At 39.8% G+C, this 16,194-nt stretch overlaps 1 pseudogene; it reads left to right on the top strand.

Annotated features, from left to right (window-relative positions):
- The first annotated feature begins 10,920 nt into the window (after nucleotides 1-10,920).
- On the top strand, nucleotides 10,921-15,986 carry LOC101042726 (pre-mRNA-splicing regulator WTAP-like; annotated as a pseudogene).
- The last annotated feature ends 208 nt before the right edge of the window (nucleotides 15,987-16,194 follow it).

Raw genomic sequence — 16,194 nt, 5'->3', positions numbered from 1 at the left:
AAACACCATCTTAGAGCAAATGAGTTTTCAGATCTTTTCCTGCCAGCTTGTTTGTGATAGGGGCACAAACTGAGCAAACCAGCCAAGGAGAAAAGAGGCCTAAGATCCAACAGTTTGCCAATGTCTTGATTTCCTTTGGCTGGCCCTGAGGGACGCTAACCAAGGCTAGATTCTGACTCCTGTACCTCAGGTAATCCAACTAATAAAAACCTTCCATTAACTGAGATCCTCCCCCTTTTCTCTATTATTATAAGAAAAAGTTATGAGAAAACAATAGGGATTTTATCTTAAATAAAATGGCTTGTCAGGGTTGGCTTTTTTTTTTTTTTTTTTGAGATGAGTTTCACTCTTTCACCCAGGCTGGAGTGCGATCTCAGCTCACTGCAACCTCCGCCTTCCAGTTTCAAGTGATTCTCCTGTCTCAGCCTCACAAGTAGCTAGAATTATAGGTGCCCACCGCCACACCAGGCTAATTTTTGTATTCTTAGTAGAAATGGGGTTTCACCATGTTGGCCAGGCTGGTCTCAAGCTCCTGACCTCATGATCCTCCCGCCTTGGCGTCCCAAAGTGTTGGGATTACAGGCATGAGCCACCTGCCTGGCCACGGTTGACCTTAACTGAGTATCAATTCAACCCAACCTCTTAAATCTTCTCAATGTCTCCCAAAATATATTCCAGGGAGACTATCGAAGATGCTCTGAAAAAAGGGGTCCATTAAATTTCGTAACTCACCCCCTCCTAGCAATCCATAAAAAATGAAAAGTTTTAAAAGGTTTGAGGAGTCATTAAATAAGGAAGCCACTTTACGTTCTTGGTAAAGTGTCCTAGTGTCTCAAACTTGGTAAAATTTGTGGAACGAACTCTGAGACATGCTACTCTCTACCAATGATAATACTGTTTCCTGTGGAATGGCAGTGATCACTTGGGCTTACACTGGTGGGGATGGGAAAACAATCATTGGTTATTCAAAGAGTTAGTGTTTTCTGTAAAGTGTGTTTCTTTCTTACTCTCTTTTTAGAGATGATGTGTTGCTCTGTCGCTCTGTCATCTATCCTGGAGTTCAGTGGCATGGTCATGGCTCACTATAGCCTCAAAATCCTGGGCTCAAGCAATCCTACTACCTCAGTCTCTAAAGTAGCTGGAACTACAGGTGCATCACTATACCTGCCTAATTTTTTTTTTTTTTCGTACTAATAGAGTCTCGCTATGTTGCCCAGGCTGGTCTTGAACTCCTGGCCTCAAGAGATCCTCCTGCCTTGGTACTCTGGGAGGCCAAGCCTGGAGGATCCCTTGAGGGATCCCTTATAGACATGAGCCACCTGTCTAAATTATTTTTCACAATGGTTGAATCAAATTATATATTATTATGAGAAGTGGAAATTAAAACTACTTGTAAATAGTATTACCAACTGGATTAGAAAAATTCCACTTAACAACATACTCTATTGGTAAGACTATGGGAACATAGCATGCTCTTACAATGCAGGTAGGAAGACAAAATAGTCCAACCCATATAGAGAGCAATTTGGCAATATCTACAGAAATTACAAATATATTGACTCTTTGATCCAGCAATCTCACTTCTGGGAACGTATCTTGGAGCTATGCCTGTCCATGTACAATATATGTATCAGGTTATTAACTGAAACATTGTTTATGAAAGCAAAATATTGGAAGTAATTCAAGTGTCATAGAATGCATCATAGGGGACTGGTTAAGTAACTATGGAACATTATGCAGTGGAAAAAATGAGGAAAAAAGCCTCTCCATATGATTGTATAACGATATCCAGGATATACTATAAAAGGAAATAAGCTTAACTAATCAGAAACCCCTAACTAGCCTCTAACCAGAGACATTCTATTTTAGCCGAATATGTATATACACATACAAATATACACGTCTATTTTTATGTGTTCATAAATATAATAATAATACTATTATTTGTAGAGATCAGGTCTCACTATGTTGCCCAGGCTATTCTTGAGCTTCTGGGCTTAAACAATCCTCCCACCATGGCCTCCCAAAGTGCTGGGAATTAAAGTGTGAGCCACTGTGCCCAGCCCAAAATATATTTTGTTTTGCTTCCACGAACACCTTGTAAACGTTTTGTTTCTCACCACCCCCTACCCATTGGAGTGCTAAACTGCTATGGTCTGGTGCTGCCCAACCCATGAATTACTGAATGCTCAAACAAGTGCTTTATATTTTTAATTTATCTAAGTTTATCTTTTTAATACCTCATGACAACTTTGTGAGGTGAATCAAACCATTTTGCAAATGAGGGAACTGAGGGCCAGAGAAATTAAGTAATTCACCCAAAGTAAGAAGTGAAATCAAGATTCAGCCCCAGGTAGTCGGACTGTAGAGTTATAGTACTCTTTTACCACTATGCAATAAATACGAATTTGAAAGTTGGCTAGGTGCAGTGGCTCATGTCTGTAATCCTAGCACTTTGGAAGGCTGAGGTGGGTAGATCACTTGAGGCCAGGAGGACCAGCCTGGCCAACAAGGAAAAAACCTGTCTCTATTAAAAATACAAAATTTAGCTGGGTATGGTGGTGGACACCTGTAATCCCAGCTACTTGGGAGGCCGAGGCAGGAGAATTGCTTGAACACAGGAAGCAGAGGTTGCAGTGAGCTGAGATCGCACCACTGCACTCCAGCCTGGGTGACAGAGCAAGACTCCATCTCAGAAAGAAAAAAAGAAGTCATCTCATCAGGCACAGTGGCACATGCCTGTAGTCCCAGCTACTCCAGAGGTGAGGCAAGAGTGCTGCTTGAGCCCAGGAGCTCAAGGATGCAGTGTGCTATGATCCTGCCTGTGAATAGCCACTGCACTCCAGCCTGGGCAACATAGGGAGACTCTGTCCCTTAATAAAAAAGAAAGAAAAGCAAGTCGTGTCAGTACACTCTGTAAATAACTCTAATTTCTAAAGGAAACTTCAGGCTAATATCCCTAATGAACACAGATGCAAAAATCCTTAACAAAATACTAGCAAACCAAATCCAGCAGCCTTTCAAAGTTAATACAGAAGTGGTGGCTCATGCCAGTAATCTCAGACATTGGGAGGCTGAAGTGGGAGGATTGCTTGAGTTCTGGAGTTCAAGATCAGTCTGGGAAATATAATAACACCTCATCTCTGCAAAAGACTTACAAATTAGCGAAGCATGGTGACACGTGCCTGTGGTCTCAGCTACTCAGGATGTTTAGGTGAGAATTGCTTGAGCCTGGGAGGTGGAGGTTATAGTGAGTTGAAATTGCACCACTGCACTACAGAGTGAGATTCCATCTCAAAAAAAAAAAAAATAGAATATGGGCTGGGCACAATCAAAGAAAGCCTCATGCTCAGCCATCATATCCAGCTAAGCACTACCAGTTTCTCCATCCCTCTCTTTTTTGTTAACTGAAACATTGTTTATGAACGCAAAATATTGGAAGTAATTCAAGTGTCATAGAATGCTTTGAAGCGAACACATTGTGCATCCATGGGTATATTGCGTCAGCTCACTGGGCCTATTTTCCATTGTCCAATTTGAAAATGATGAGGGTCGGGTGCCGTGGCTCAAGCCTGTAATCCCAGCACTTTGGGAGGCCGAGGCGGGTGGATCACGAGGTCAAGAGATCGAGACCATCCTGGTCAATATGGTGAAACCCTGTCTCTACTAAAAATACAAAAAATCAGCTGGGCATGGTGGCACGTGCCTGTAATCCTAGCTGCTCAGGAGGCTGAGGCAGGAGAATTGCCTGAACCCAGGAGGTGGAGGTTGCGGTAAGCTGAGATCACGCCATTGCACTCCAGCCTGGGTAACAAGAGCGAAACTCCGTCTCAAAAAAGAAAAAAAAAGAAAATGATGAAACTGGCTGGGCGAGGTGGCTTAGGCCTGTAATCCCAGCACTTTGGGATGTCCAAGCGGGCAGATCACGAGGTCAAGAGAGCAAGACCATCCTGGCCAACATAGTGAAACCCAGTCTCTACTAAAAATACAAAAATTAGTTGGGCGTGGTGGCACATGCCTGTGGTCCCAGCTACTTGGGAGGCTGAGGGTGAAAGAATCGCTTGAATCCAGGAGGTGGAGGTTGCAGTGAGCTGAGATTGTGCCACTGACTCAAGCCTGGTGACAGAGCAAGACTCCGTCTCAAAAAAGAAGAAGAAAAAAAGGCCAGGCGCGGTGGCTCACGCCTATAATCCCAGCACTTTGGGAGGCCAAGGTAGGTGGATCACAAGGTCAAGAGATCGAGGCCATCCTGGTCAACATGGTGAAACCCAGTCGCTACTAAAAATACAAAAAATCAGCTGGGCATGGTGGCGCGTGCCTGTAATCCCAACTACTCAGGAGGCTGAGGCAGGAGAATTGCCTGAACCCAGGAGGCTGAGGTTGCGGTGAGCCAAGATCGCACCATTGCACTCCAGCCTAGGTAACAAGAGCGAAACTCCGTCTCAAAAAAAAAAAAAAAAAAAAAAAGAATATGGATGGGACAATCAAGTAGGCTTTCTTCTGGGATGCAAGGCTGGTTTTCAACATGTGAATCAATAAATATGATTCATTGCATAAACAGAATTAAAAACCATACAGTTATCTCAATAGATGCATAAAAAGCTTTCAATAAAATTCTACATCTCTTCATGATAAAAACAATCAACAAACTAGGGCTCGAAGGAACATACCTCAAAATAATAACAGCCATCATTGACAAACCCAGAGCTAACATCATACAAAATGGGCAAAAGCTGGAACCCTTCCCTGTGAGAACTGGAACAAGACAAAAATGCCCACTCTCACCATTCCTATTCAATATAGTACTTGAAGTTCTAGCAAGAGCAGTCAAGCAAGAGAAGGAAATAAAAGGCAGCCAAATAGGAAAAGAAGTCAAACTATCTCTCTTTGCTGATGATATATGATTCTATACTTAGAAAACCTTATATACTCCATCAAAAGGCTACTCGAACTGATAAATGATTTTAGTAAGGTTTCAGGATACAAAATCAGTGTGAAAAAATCAGTAGCATTTCTATACAACAATAATGTCCAGGCTGAGAGTTAAATAAAAAACATAATCCCGTTTACAATAGCCACAAAGAAAATGAAATACCTAGGAGCACAGCTAACCTAGGAGGTAAAAGATCTCTATAAGGAGAACTACAAAACACTTCTGAAAGAAATCAGAGAAGACACAAATAAATAGAAAAACATTCTATGCTCATGGATTCGAAGAATCAGTATCATTAAAATGGCCATACTGCACAAAGCAATTTATAGATTTAATGCTATTCTTATCAAACTACCAATGTCATTCTTCACTGAATTAGAAAAAACGATTCTAAAATTCATATAGAACCAAAACAAGGCCGGGCGCGGTGGCTCAAGCCTGTAATCCCAGCACTTTGGGAGGCCGAGGCGGGTGGATCACGAGGTTGAGAGATCGAGACCATCCTGGTCAACTTGGTGAAACCCCGTCTCTACTAAAAATACAAAAAATTAGCTGGGCATGGTGGCACGTGCCTGTAATCCCAGCTACTCAGGAGGCTGAGGCAGGAGAATTGCCTGAACCCAGGAGGCGGAGGTTGCGGTGAGCCGAGATCGTGCCATTGCACTCCAGCCTGGGTAACAAGAGCGAAACTCCGTCTCAAAAAAAAAAAAAAAAAAAAAAAAAAAAAAAAAAAAAAGAACCAAAACAGAGCCTGAATAGTCAAAGCAATCCTAAGCAAAAAGAACAAAGCCAAAGGTATCACACTGCCTTGACTTCGAACTATACTACAAGGATATAGTAACTAAAACAGCATTGTACTGTTACAAAAACAGAAAACACAGACCAATGGAACAGAATAGAGAGCCCAGAAATAAAGCTGCACACTTAGAATCATCTGATCTTTTACAATGTCTACAAAAACAAGCAATGGGGAAAGGACTCCCTATTCAATAAATGGCACTGAGATAACTGGCTAGGCATATGCAGAATGAAACTGGACCCTTATCTTTCACCATATACAAAAATTAACGCAAGATGGATTACAGAGTTAAATGTAAGACTTCAAACTATAAAAACCCTAAGAGAAAACCTAGGAAATATCCTTCTTGGCATCAGCCCGGGCAAAAAATTTTTAGTTAAGTCCTGAAAAGAAATTGAGACAAAATAAAAAATTGAGAATGTAAACTAATGAAACTAAAGAGCTTATGCATGGCAAAAGGAACTAACAATAAAGTAAACAGATAATCTACAGAATGGGAGAAAATATTTGCAAACTATGCATGTGGCAAAGGTCCAACATCCAGAATCTATTAAGAACTTAAATCAACAAGCAAAAAACAGCCTTATTAAAAAATAGCCAAAGAATATGAACAGAAGATTCTCAATAAAACACATACATATGGTCAACAAGCATACAAATAAATGTTCATCATCATTAATCATCAGAGAAATGCAAATAAAAGCCACAGTGAGATATCTCACAGCACTTAAAATGGCTATTATTAGAAGTCAGAGAAAAAAACAGCTTGGGTATGGTAGCTCACGTTTGTAATCTCAGCACTTTGGGAGGCCAAGGCGGGCAAATCATTTGAGTTCAAGAAGAGACTGACAACATGGTGAAACCCCATCTTTACTAAAAATACTAAAATATTAGCTGAGTGTGGTGGCTCATGCTCATAGTTTTAGCTACTCAGGAGGCTGAGGCAGGAGAATAGCTTGAACCCAGGAAATGGAGGTTGTAGTGAGCCGAGATCATGTCACTGCACTCCAGCCTGGGAAACAGAGCGAGACTCCAACTCAAAAAAAAAAAAAAAAAAGGAAAAAAACCCTACAAGCAAATAAAAAGTAATGGATGCTGGCAAGGCTACAGAGAAAAGGTAATGGCTTATACACTGTTGGTAGGGATGTAAATTAGTTCAGCCACTGTGAAAAGCAGTTTGGAGATTTCTCAAAGAACTTTAAACAGAGCTTCATTCGATCCAGCAATCCCATTACTGGGTATATACCCAAAGGAAAATAGATCATTTTACCAAAAAGACACATATACGCATATGTTCGTTGCTGCATTTCAGAATATCAAAGACATGGAAACAACATAGGCATCCATCAGTGGTGGATTGGATAAAGAAAATGTGGTACCTACACACCATGGAATACTATGCAGTCATAAAAAAGAATAAAATCATGTCCTTTGCAGCAGTATGGATGGAGCTGGTGCCCATAATCCTAAGTTAATTAACACAGAAACAGAAAACCAAATACTGCATGTTCTCTCTTACAAGTTGGAGCTAAGCATAGAGTATCCATGGACATAGACATGGGAACAAAAGATAGGGGTGTGGGTTGAAAAATGACCTATTGGGTCCTATGCTTACTACTTGAGTGCAATATACCCATGTAACACATGTACTCCCTGTATCTAAAATAAAAACTGAAACAAAAAGTAAAAACAAATAAACACTATAATTTCTTTTTGCTATACTGAAAATAACCATGAGCTATGATCATGATCATGCCACTGCACTCAGCTTGGGTGACAGAGCAAGACCCTATCTCAAGAAAATAAATTAAAAACAAAAATAAAAAGTATAAGTAATCACTAAGAAATGGAAATGGGAAAACATTTTATTTGCAGTAGTGAAATACTTATAAATTATTTCCAAATAAATTTAACATGAACTGTATGAGACCCATATGAAGAAAACGTTAAGATTTTTTTGAGAGGTACAAAAAAAGACCTCCACATGTTCTAGGATGGGAGAATTTAATAGCAAAAAAGAGTTAATTATTGTATATTAGGGCATATTCATACTAACAGTGGTTTAAACAACCTAGAAGCTTATTTTTCCCTATTTAAAAGTCTGGGGTAGGCCCTTCAAGGGCTGGTAAGGTGCTTCACAATGCCAGAGCCTCAGGCTTCATTTCCCTTGATGCTCTGCCATGTCTTCACCCAGCCAGCAGGAGGAGAGAGGATGCCCTTTCCTTTTAAGGACACATCTAAGGTGGGTTCCAGGGGAATAAACCCTGGGCCAGAGACTGACAGCAGGAAATTTACTGGGAAGTGATCTTGGGATCAGTATCTGGGGGATGAGTTATTGGGCAAAGAGTTACCACAAAATTTGCAACAAAGGCCTCAGCCAATTCCTCGAGGAGTTCTGAAACTGTGGTAGCTCTTTAGCATTGATTTCTCTTAAAGCAAGGGGACTGGATCGACCAGTTGTTTGAGTGGGTTGATGGGCACCCCTGGGAAGAGGAGGCAATGCTAGGCAAGGTGGCTCCCTGCAGCTGATGGCAGTTCTTGAAGCAGGATGCAGCTGAGAGCCAACAGCTGAGGGAATGAGTGCAGCAGCTCTGAAGTGGTGTCTGGATGGTGCCCTAAAGCAGCAGTCTCCATCCATCCTTTTTGGCACCAGGGACTGGTTTCATGGAAGAAACTGATCTCTGGTGCCAAAAGCATCTTGGTTTTTCCATGAACCAAGGTAGGTGGTATGGTTTCAGAATGAGTCAAATACATTACATTTATTGTGCACTTTATTTCTATTATTTTTACATTATAATATATAATGAAATAATTATACAAATCACCATAATGTAGAATCAGTGGGAGCCCTGAGCTTGTTTTCTTGCAAGTAGACAGTCCCATCTGGGGTGGTGGGAGACAGTGACAGATCATCAGGCATTAGATTCTCATAAGGAGCTGCACCTAGATCCCTCACATGTGCAGTTCACAGTAGGGTTTATGCTCCTATGAGAATCTAATGTCCCTGCTGATTTGACCCGAGGTTGAGCTCAGGTGATAATGTGAGTGAAGAGGAGTGACCGTAAAAACAAATGAAGCTTTGTTCGCTCACTGCTTGCCTCCTGCTGTGCAGCCCTACCCTAAAGTATTACTATAAAGCACTTTCTGAAAGTTACATATATTAATTCTGTTAATATCTCATTGGCTAGAACTTAGTCACATGTATACTGATATCTGCAAAGAAGGCTGGGAAATGGAGTCTTTATTTGGGGGGCACTATGTGCTCAGCCTAAACTTTTTTTTTTTAAGTGACAGGATCTCACTCTGTCACCCAGGCTGGAGTTCATTGGTTTAATTATAACTCATTGCAGCCTTGAACTTCCGGGCTCAAGCAATCCTTCTGCCTCAGCCTCTTGAAAAGCATGTACTAGAGGCATGCACTACCATGCCCAACTACTTTTGAAATCTTTTGTCGAGATGAAGATCTCACTATGTTACCCAGTCTGGTCTCAAACTCCTGGCCTCAAGTGATCTTCCTGCCTCTGTCTCCTGAAGTGTTGAGATTACAGGCATGAGCCACTGCACCTAGCCAAAACATTTACTGGGAAGGACGAAGGGGAGAATAGTAAAAGAGAAATTGTAGTTTCTGTAACATCTTTCAAAACTGATATAACTTTATCACAGTTTATTTACACAAGAATAGTTTATTTTTTGGAGCTGGAAAAACAGATCTTGTAATTCATGCATATGAATAAATGTCCAAGAATAGCCAGAGAAGTTATGAAAAAAAATAATGTGTGAGACATGCTTGCTCAGATGTTAAAATACTTCAAAAATGACTGAAATTAGAATAATATGGTGCTGGCATAGGAATAGACAAGTACGTCACTGAAACAGAATAGAGAACCCAGAAATAGATTCAAGACAGGACTGCTGTCCTCTTGGTTTGCACAATATCTGTATTGCAGTGGTTTACAGACAGCATCTGTTCTGACTGGTCTATGCCTATACTGCTTTAATTTTTATTTTGGAGGTACCCCTGGTGCCAGGACATATGGTAACTTAGTACATGCAAAATGTTATACTTCTATTCAATGGTTAAGGATGATACGCTTTACATATTTAGCCGATAAATACCTCTCTATATAGGTTGGACTAAAAAGTCAGACTCTTACCTTATACTATATACACAAATTTCAGATGGATTTGAGTTGTAAATGTTAAAAATATAACAATGGGGCCGGGTGTGGTGGCTCACACCTGTAATCCCAGCACTTTGGGAGGCCAAGGTGGGATGACTGCTTGAGACCAGGAATTGGAGACCAGCTTGGGCAACATAGTGAGACCCCATTTCTATAAAAATAAAATTTAAAACTTAGCTGGGTGTGGTGGTGTATGACTATAGTCCCACCTACTCAGTAGGCAGAGATGAGAGGAGTACTTGAGCCCAGGAGCTTGTGGCTACAGTGAGTTACAATCATACTACTGCACTCCTGGGTGGCAGAACAAGACTCTGTCTCTTAAAAAAAAAAAAAAAAAAAGCCGGGCGCGGTGGCTCAAGCCTGTAATCCCAGCACTTTGCGAGGCTGAGGTGGGTGGATCACGAGGTCAAGAGATTGAGACCATCCTGGTCAACATGGTGAAACCCCGTCTCTACTAAAAATACAAAAAATTAGCTGGGCATGGTGGCGTGTGCCTGTAATCCCAGCTACTCAGGAGGCTGAGGCAGAAGAATTGCCTGAACCCAGGAGGCAGAGGTTGCGGTGAGCCGAGATCGCGCCATTGCACTCCAGCCTGGGTAACAAGAGCAAAACTCCGTCTCAAAAAAAAAAAAAAATGAAAATTTAGCCCTACAAAATTTCAGTTAGATCGGAAGAATAAGTTCAATAAATCTATTGTACAATATGGTGACTATAGTAAGTAACTGCATTATATTCTTGAGAATCACTAAGAGAGTAGATTTTAGGTATTCTGACCACAAAAAATAAAAAATATGTGAGACAATATATATTTTTTAATTAGCTCAATTGAGCCATTCCACAATGTATATATATTTCAAAATATCATGTCATATGTGATAAATATACGCTATTTTTGTTTGTAGGCATAAGAAAATATAAAAAAGAAATTTTGCCCTGGATAGATGTTGGAGGGATTTATTATTTATTTATTTATTTATTTATTTACTAAAGATGAAGTTTCACTCTTGTCACCCAGCTGGAGTGCAATGGTGTGATTTCGGCTCACTGCAACCTCTGCCTCCCAGGTTCAAGTGATTCTCCTGCCTCAGCCTCCTGAGTAGCTGGGATTACAAGTGCCCACCACCATACCTAGCTAATTTTTTTATTTTTAGTAGAGACAGGGTTTCACCATATTTGCCAAACTGGTCTCAAACTGCTGATCTCAGGTGATCCACCCACCTCAGCCTACCAGAGTGCTAGGATTACAGGCGTGAGTCACCGTGCCCAGCTGATGTTGGAGGGATTTTTTAGCAGGAAATCCAAAAGCTGTAAAAGTAAAAGGAGAGAACTACTCAAGTATAAAAAATGTTACAGTATCACAGACAAATTAAAAAGACAAATAATAGATTAAGAAAAATATTTCCAGTGCATGTGAAAAATAAAGGGTTAATAATTTTACTGTACAAAAGGCTAAGAAGGTAACATAATAAAAAAATGGTCAAAGGACATAAACGGTCAATTCATGTAAGAGCAAATCCAAGATGGCCTCTAAACACAAAAAAATATGCCAGAACAATTAATCTCATGAGGAGTCAGGGAACTGCAAATTAAAGAAACAAGTGAGCATATCTTTACAGACATCAGACTGGCAAAACTTAAAAAGGGATAACAGCTACTGCTTTCAGGAATATGTGGAAAAGACTATTCTCACACATTGCCAGTGGAAATGTGAACTGTTATAGTATTTTGGAAAGCAAAATTAAAAAGAGATATACTCTTTTTCTCAGCAATCTATTCATAAGAAGAATTTTCCTACTTATGTAAAAGCACCGGTGTGAAAGGTTATACACAGAAAGATGTTTACTGCAACCTGGCGTGCCATTGGAAAAAAAGTAAAAAATTAGGTGTTAGGTAGAAAAATGATTATATAAACTATGGTTCATGCACACAGTAGAAAAATTACGCAGCTACTAAAAAGAATGATTTAGAACTATCCAGGGTTTTTGGAGGGGAATCCATGACAATTTAGATGAGATAGACAGAATGCAGAGCATGCCTATTATACATAGACACACAGAGTATATATGTATCGGATTTCATGAGCATAGGAAAAGAACAGGACATATTTATACCATATTTTGATATTGATTCCCAAAGATGAAGAAAACAACCAACTAAGCAATATTTTAAAAATTAAGCACCGCCGGGCGCAGTGGCTCAAGCCTGTAATCCCAGCACTTTGGGAGGCCGAGGCGGGTGGATCACGAGGTCGAGAGATCAAGACCATCCTGGTCAACATGGTGAAACCCCGTCTCTACTAAAAAAAAAAATACAAAAAATTAGCTGGGCATGGTGGCGCGTAATCCCAGCTACTCAGGAGGCTGAGGCAGGAGAATTGCCTGAACCCAGGAGGCGGAGGTTGCGGTGAGTCGAGATTGAGCCATTGCACTCCAGCCTGGGTAACAAGAGCGAAACTCTGTCTCAAAAAAAAAAAAAAAAAAAAAAATTAAGCACCATAGTAAGAATAGCATGCATGTTATTCTCTTTATATAAATTGTATACGGAGATTTGTGATGCATGAAAGGATGGTTGCCAAAATATTAACAGTGGTTATCACAGGGTGATGAGGTTTCAGGACAGTTTTACTTTCTTTCTGTCTATAACTTTTTTTTTTTTTTATTTAATAAAGTTCATTACTTACGTAGTCAGAAAAACTAAAGCCATTTTCATTATGGGGGAAATAAATAAGTGAATGAAAATCCCCAGTAACTTTCTTGTTAAATTAGATTTTAATTTAGAAAGAAACTTGAAACGTCATGAAAATACTTAGGCAACATTGAATAGTCTCTTCATTTATTTAAATTTGATTTAAAACAATAAAATATTTAAGTACTTTAAAATTTTTCTTTCCAGTTTGCCACTTAGGTAATTAAATGTAGCAAACCTCAGCTATATTTGACTAAGATTTTGTTACTGAGAGAGAAACTTTTCACTGTGATTCAAAAGAACAAAATTTGTTATAAGGTTTATTTTCTTTTCATATTTTTTATGAAATCTTTTAATTTTTTTCTTCAATGGCCCACAACCTCATATTCTGAGACCTGCTATTTCACAGTTTATTCCCTCATTCTGCTTCTTTAAATCTGATTGAACTTTGTGGTTATCAGCTTACTATGACAAAATTATTTTTAGAGCACTTTGGCTCTCTACAGCCTCAACACAGAATTTACAGTGATTTTCATTATTTCCTTGTGAGTCCTTTCATATGTATGTGCAAATTCTTTTAAACAAATGAAAAGCTGTTTACAAAAGAAAAGCTAAGTCATAACTGTGAAAGGAACTCTACCTCTCACCCTCTAAAGTGGTATTAGAGGGAAAAGACAGCAGTGAAAGCTCTATGAGAATCAACTGTGACTGATTAGACACAGAGAGATAGGGCACTGTTTCATACAGCTTCACCAGACACATACGCCACATTTTTCTCTTTTCTGACTCCCCTGGGCTTCTACATTCCAGCCCCTTGTCATTGTCGACCCACACAGTCTTTTTCTTTCTCTGACTAAAACATCTTTATGGTCTTTTTGAGTATTGTGTACAGTAACTTTTCTTTTATTTCACAATCAGAGGCTTCTTGGTATCTAGTTTTAATAAATATATTTTCTCTTCAGTGATCAGGTTTTTGAAAAGCAAAAAGGATAGACCCAGCATAATTTCAGGAACATTCCATATTCCCCGAGACACTTTAGTATGGAACCCTTCTGGCTAAAAGCCTCACTTTGTTATGGGTTGTAGGTAGGGCACTCATTTGCCCTTTGACCTAGACCAATTTTGCCTTTCTAGAGGCAATAAAATTCATGCTAATGTGAAAGATGGGATCTTGCAATACTTATCTAATAGGGAAATTATGAAACAACTATGTTTTAATGGCACTTTCTAACCCACTGCTGAAAGAGCTGTGGAAATCCAATGTTAGTCTTGTTTTTATGGCTACTATGACTTGTTTTGCTTCAATGATGCAACAGATAAGCAAACAATGGTTGCTTATGATCAAGATAAGATTTGAGATTTACATATGACAGTTTTAAAGAAGCAAAGAATTGTCTTCTGTCTTTCCTTAACAAAAATCTTACTCAATTGGCTCTCTGTAATGACTGGGTATTAGCACAAATCAGAGAATGTGTTTTGATGTTTTAGAAAATTCCAGTTGCTCTTGAAATTTCATTATTGACAAGGGCTATCAGGCTTTCCAAGAGGGTCTTATCTGCAAGCTGCAGCAGTTGCTGCATGAGCTGCCAAACAGGTTCAGTGGGATTACACAGCTGCCTGGGAGCTGGAGGCCAGCCTGGGTGAACTCCCTGCTTTCTCCTTTCAAGGTCTGCAGGCTTTGACCTGTAAATAGATGCCTAAACAGGGTCTAATCTGTCACACAAATATGCCTTAGCAAAAGTGGTAATGTCCCTTATTACCTGGCTTAGCAACAATTCCAAGACTTTATATTTAGAGAGGTACTTGTATAAATTGCTATACTTGGTATTTCTATAAAACTCTCTTAAGAGACGATGTCATGGTTCACATTTTATTTATAGCAGACTATGGAAACAAGGCCTTTTCTATATAACCCCAGCTCTCAAGAGCAGTTCTAAAATAACAAACCAACACGTGCACTTTGAAAATACGCCCTTTAGGCTGAGCTCAAGTGTCTGTTCTTGGAGGATTGTGCTTTACCCATTTGAGATGACTTTTCCCCTTTGCCTGCCATGATTTATGATCTTAATGCTTCCATTAAAAAACAGATTTCAATTTTTAGTTTTTTCTTGATAGTTGAGAAAACTGTTTTCAATTTGTAAAAGTTAAAAAAAAAAAAAGCCTCCTTAAAATTGATGTGATCTTTAACATTCACAGCTGAAAAGTAAATTCCTAGCTAAGATTTGCTGTTTTATTCCTAAAAACTGGGACAGATTGGGTAAAAAATGAAAAGAGCTATTTAAATGGAAATTCTTATTATGAAGGCTAACTTCCACACACCAAATAATGTAAATATTTAAAATATCTCAGGCAGTTAGCACTTAATAATAACAAAAATCCTTATCAGAATAGCATTCTTCTTTTGAAGTGGGGAAGAATAACAACTGGTCATTCTGTTCTACAGTAGCAAGTCAAAGCTTGTTATCAGGAATGATACAAACTATTATTAAAACATTATCTTCCTGGACGCAGAGCCGGCGGCAGAGTGGTCCAGCTGCGCGGCGGCCCAGGGGGCCCAGGCGGCGGGGCGAGCAGGGCGGCCTCGGCCTCCGCGACTAGCGGTGCCGGCGCGGCTTCCGTCAGGGTCGGGAGAGGAATCGAGATGACCAACGAAGAACCTCATCCAAAAAAGCTTCGACTAGGTGAAACAGACTTCAAAGTTATGGCAAGAGATGAGTTAATTCTAAGATGGAAACAATATGAAGCATATGTACAGGCTCTGGAGGGCAAGTACACGGATCTTAACTCTAATGACGTAACTGGCCTAAGAGAGTTTGAAGAAAAACTAAAGCAACAGCAGCAGGAGTCTGCACGCAGGAAAAACATCCTTGCAATGCGACCAGCAACCAAGGAACAAGAGATTCAAGAGTGTATTACTCAAATCCAGTACCTCAAGTAAGTCCAGCGGCCAAGCGTTGCCCAACTGAGATCAACAATGGCAGACTCAAGTGATCAACTTGTTTTTCCTAAAAATGAAAGGTGAGCTGGAACAGACTGAAGACAAACTGGAACAAGCCCAAAATGAACTGAGTGCCTGGAATTTTACACCTGATAGGTAAACAAATCGTACTCCCCAGTCAAGACTTCCCTGACAGTCCCACTATGAGAAAGCTGTGGTTGGACAGCCAAGTACTGGTTTCCACACCAAGACTCAGACTTTTTGAGCCAAAAAAAAAAAAAAAAAAAAAAAGCCACATTCTTACACTGTCCAGCTTGTAATGGTTAATGTAAAACTTACCAGATGAACCTTGTGTTTCAGCTTTTTCTCTTCCCCTTCCCCTTGCTTCAGAGGCCTGATGGCGACGGACTATTCTGTAGAGTGGCCACCTCCGAAAAACTCCCTTTCTAGAACTTGTAGACACTTGAGAAATGTTTCTGTTTGAAGAAAATAGAGGGAGAAACAGAAGTCTTAAGTCTGTGGCACACTGTGTCTTCAGACAGTTTGAAGGAATGAAAACCTAGAGATTTTAAGTCATGAATTGAACATGTAAAATTGCAGTAAAATGTAAAAATGGAATATGCATCACTGTTAACCTTGAGCATAGTGACTTAGAGAC

Source organism: Saimiri boliviensis, chromosome 11, assembly GCF_048565385.1.
Source record: "Saimiri boliviensis isolate mSaiBol1 chromosome 11, mSaiBol1.pri, whole genome shotgun sequence".
Classification (NCBI taxonomy): domain Eukaryota; kingdom Metazoa; phylum Chordata; class Mammalia; order Primates; family Cebidae; genus Saimiri; species Saimiri boliviensis.
The sequence above is the reverse complement of the archived record's forward strand: the minus strand, read 5'-3'. Positions and strand labels throughout refer to the sequence as shown.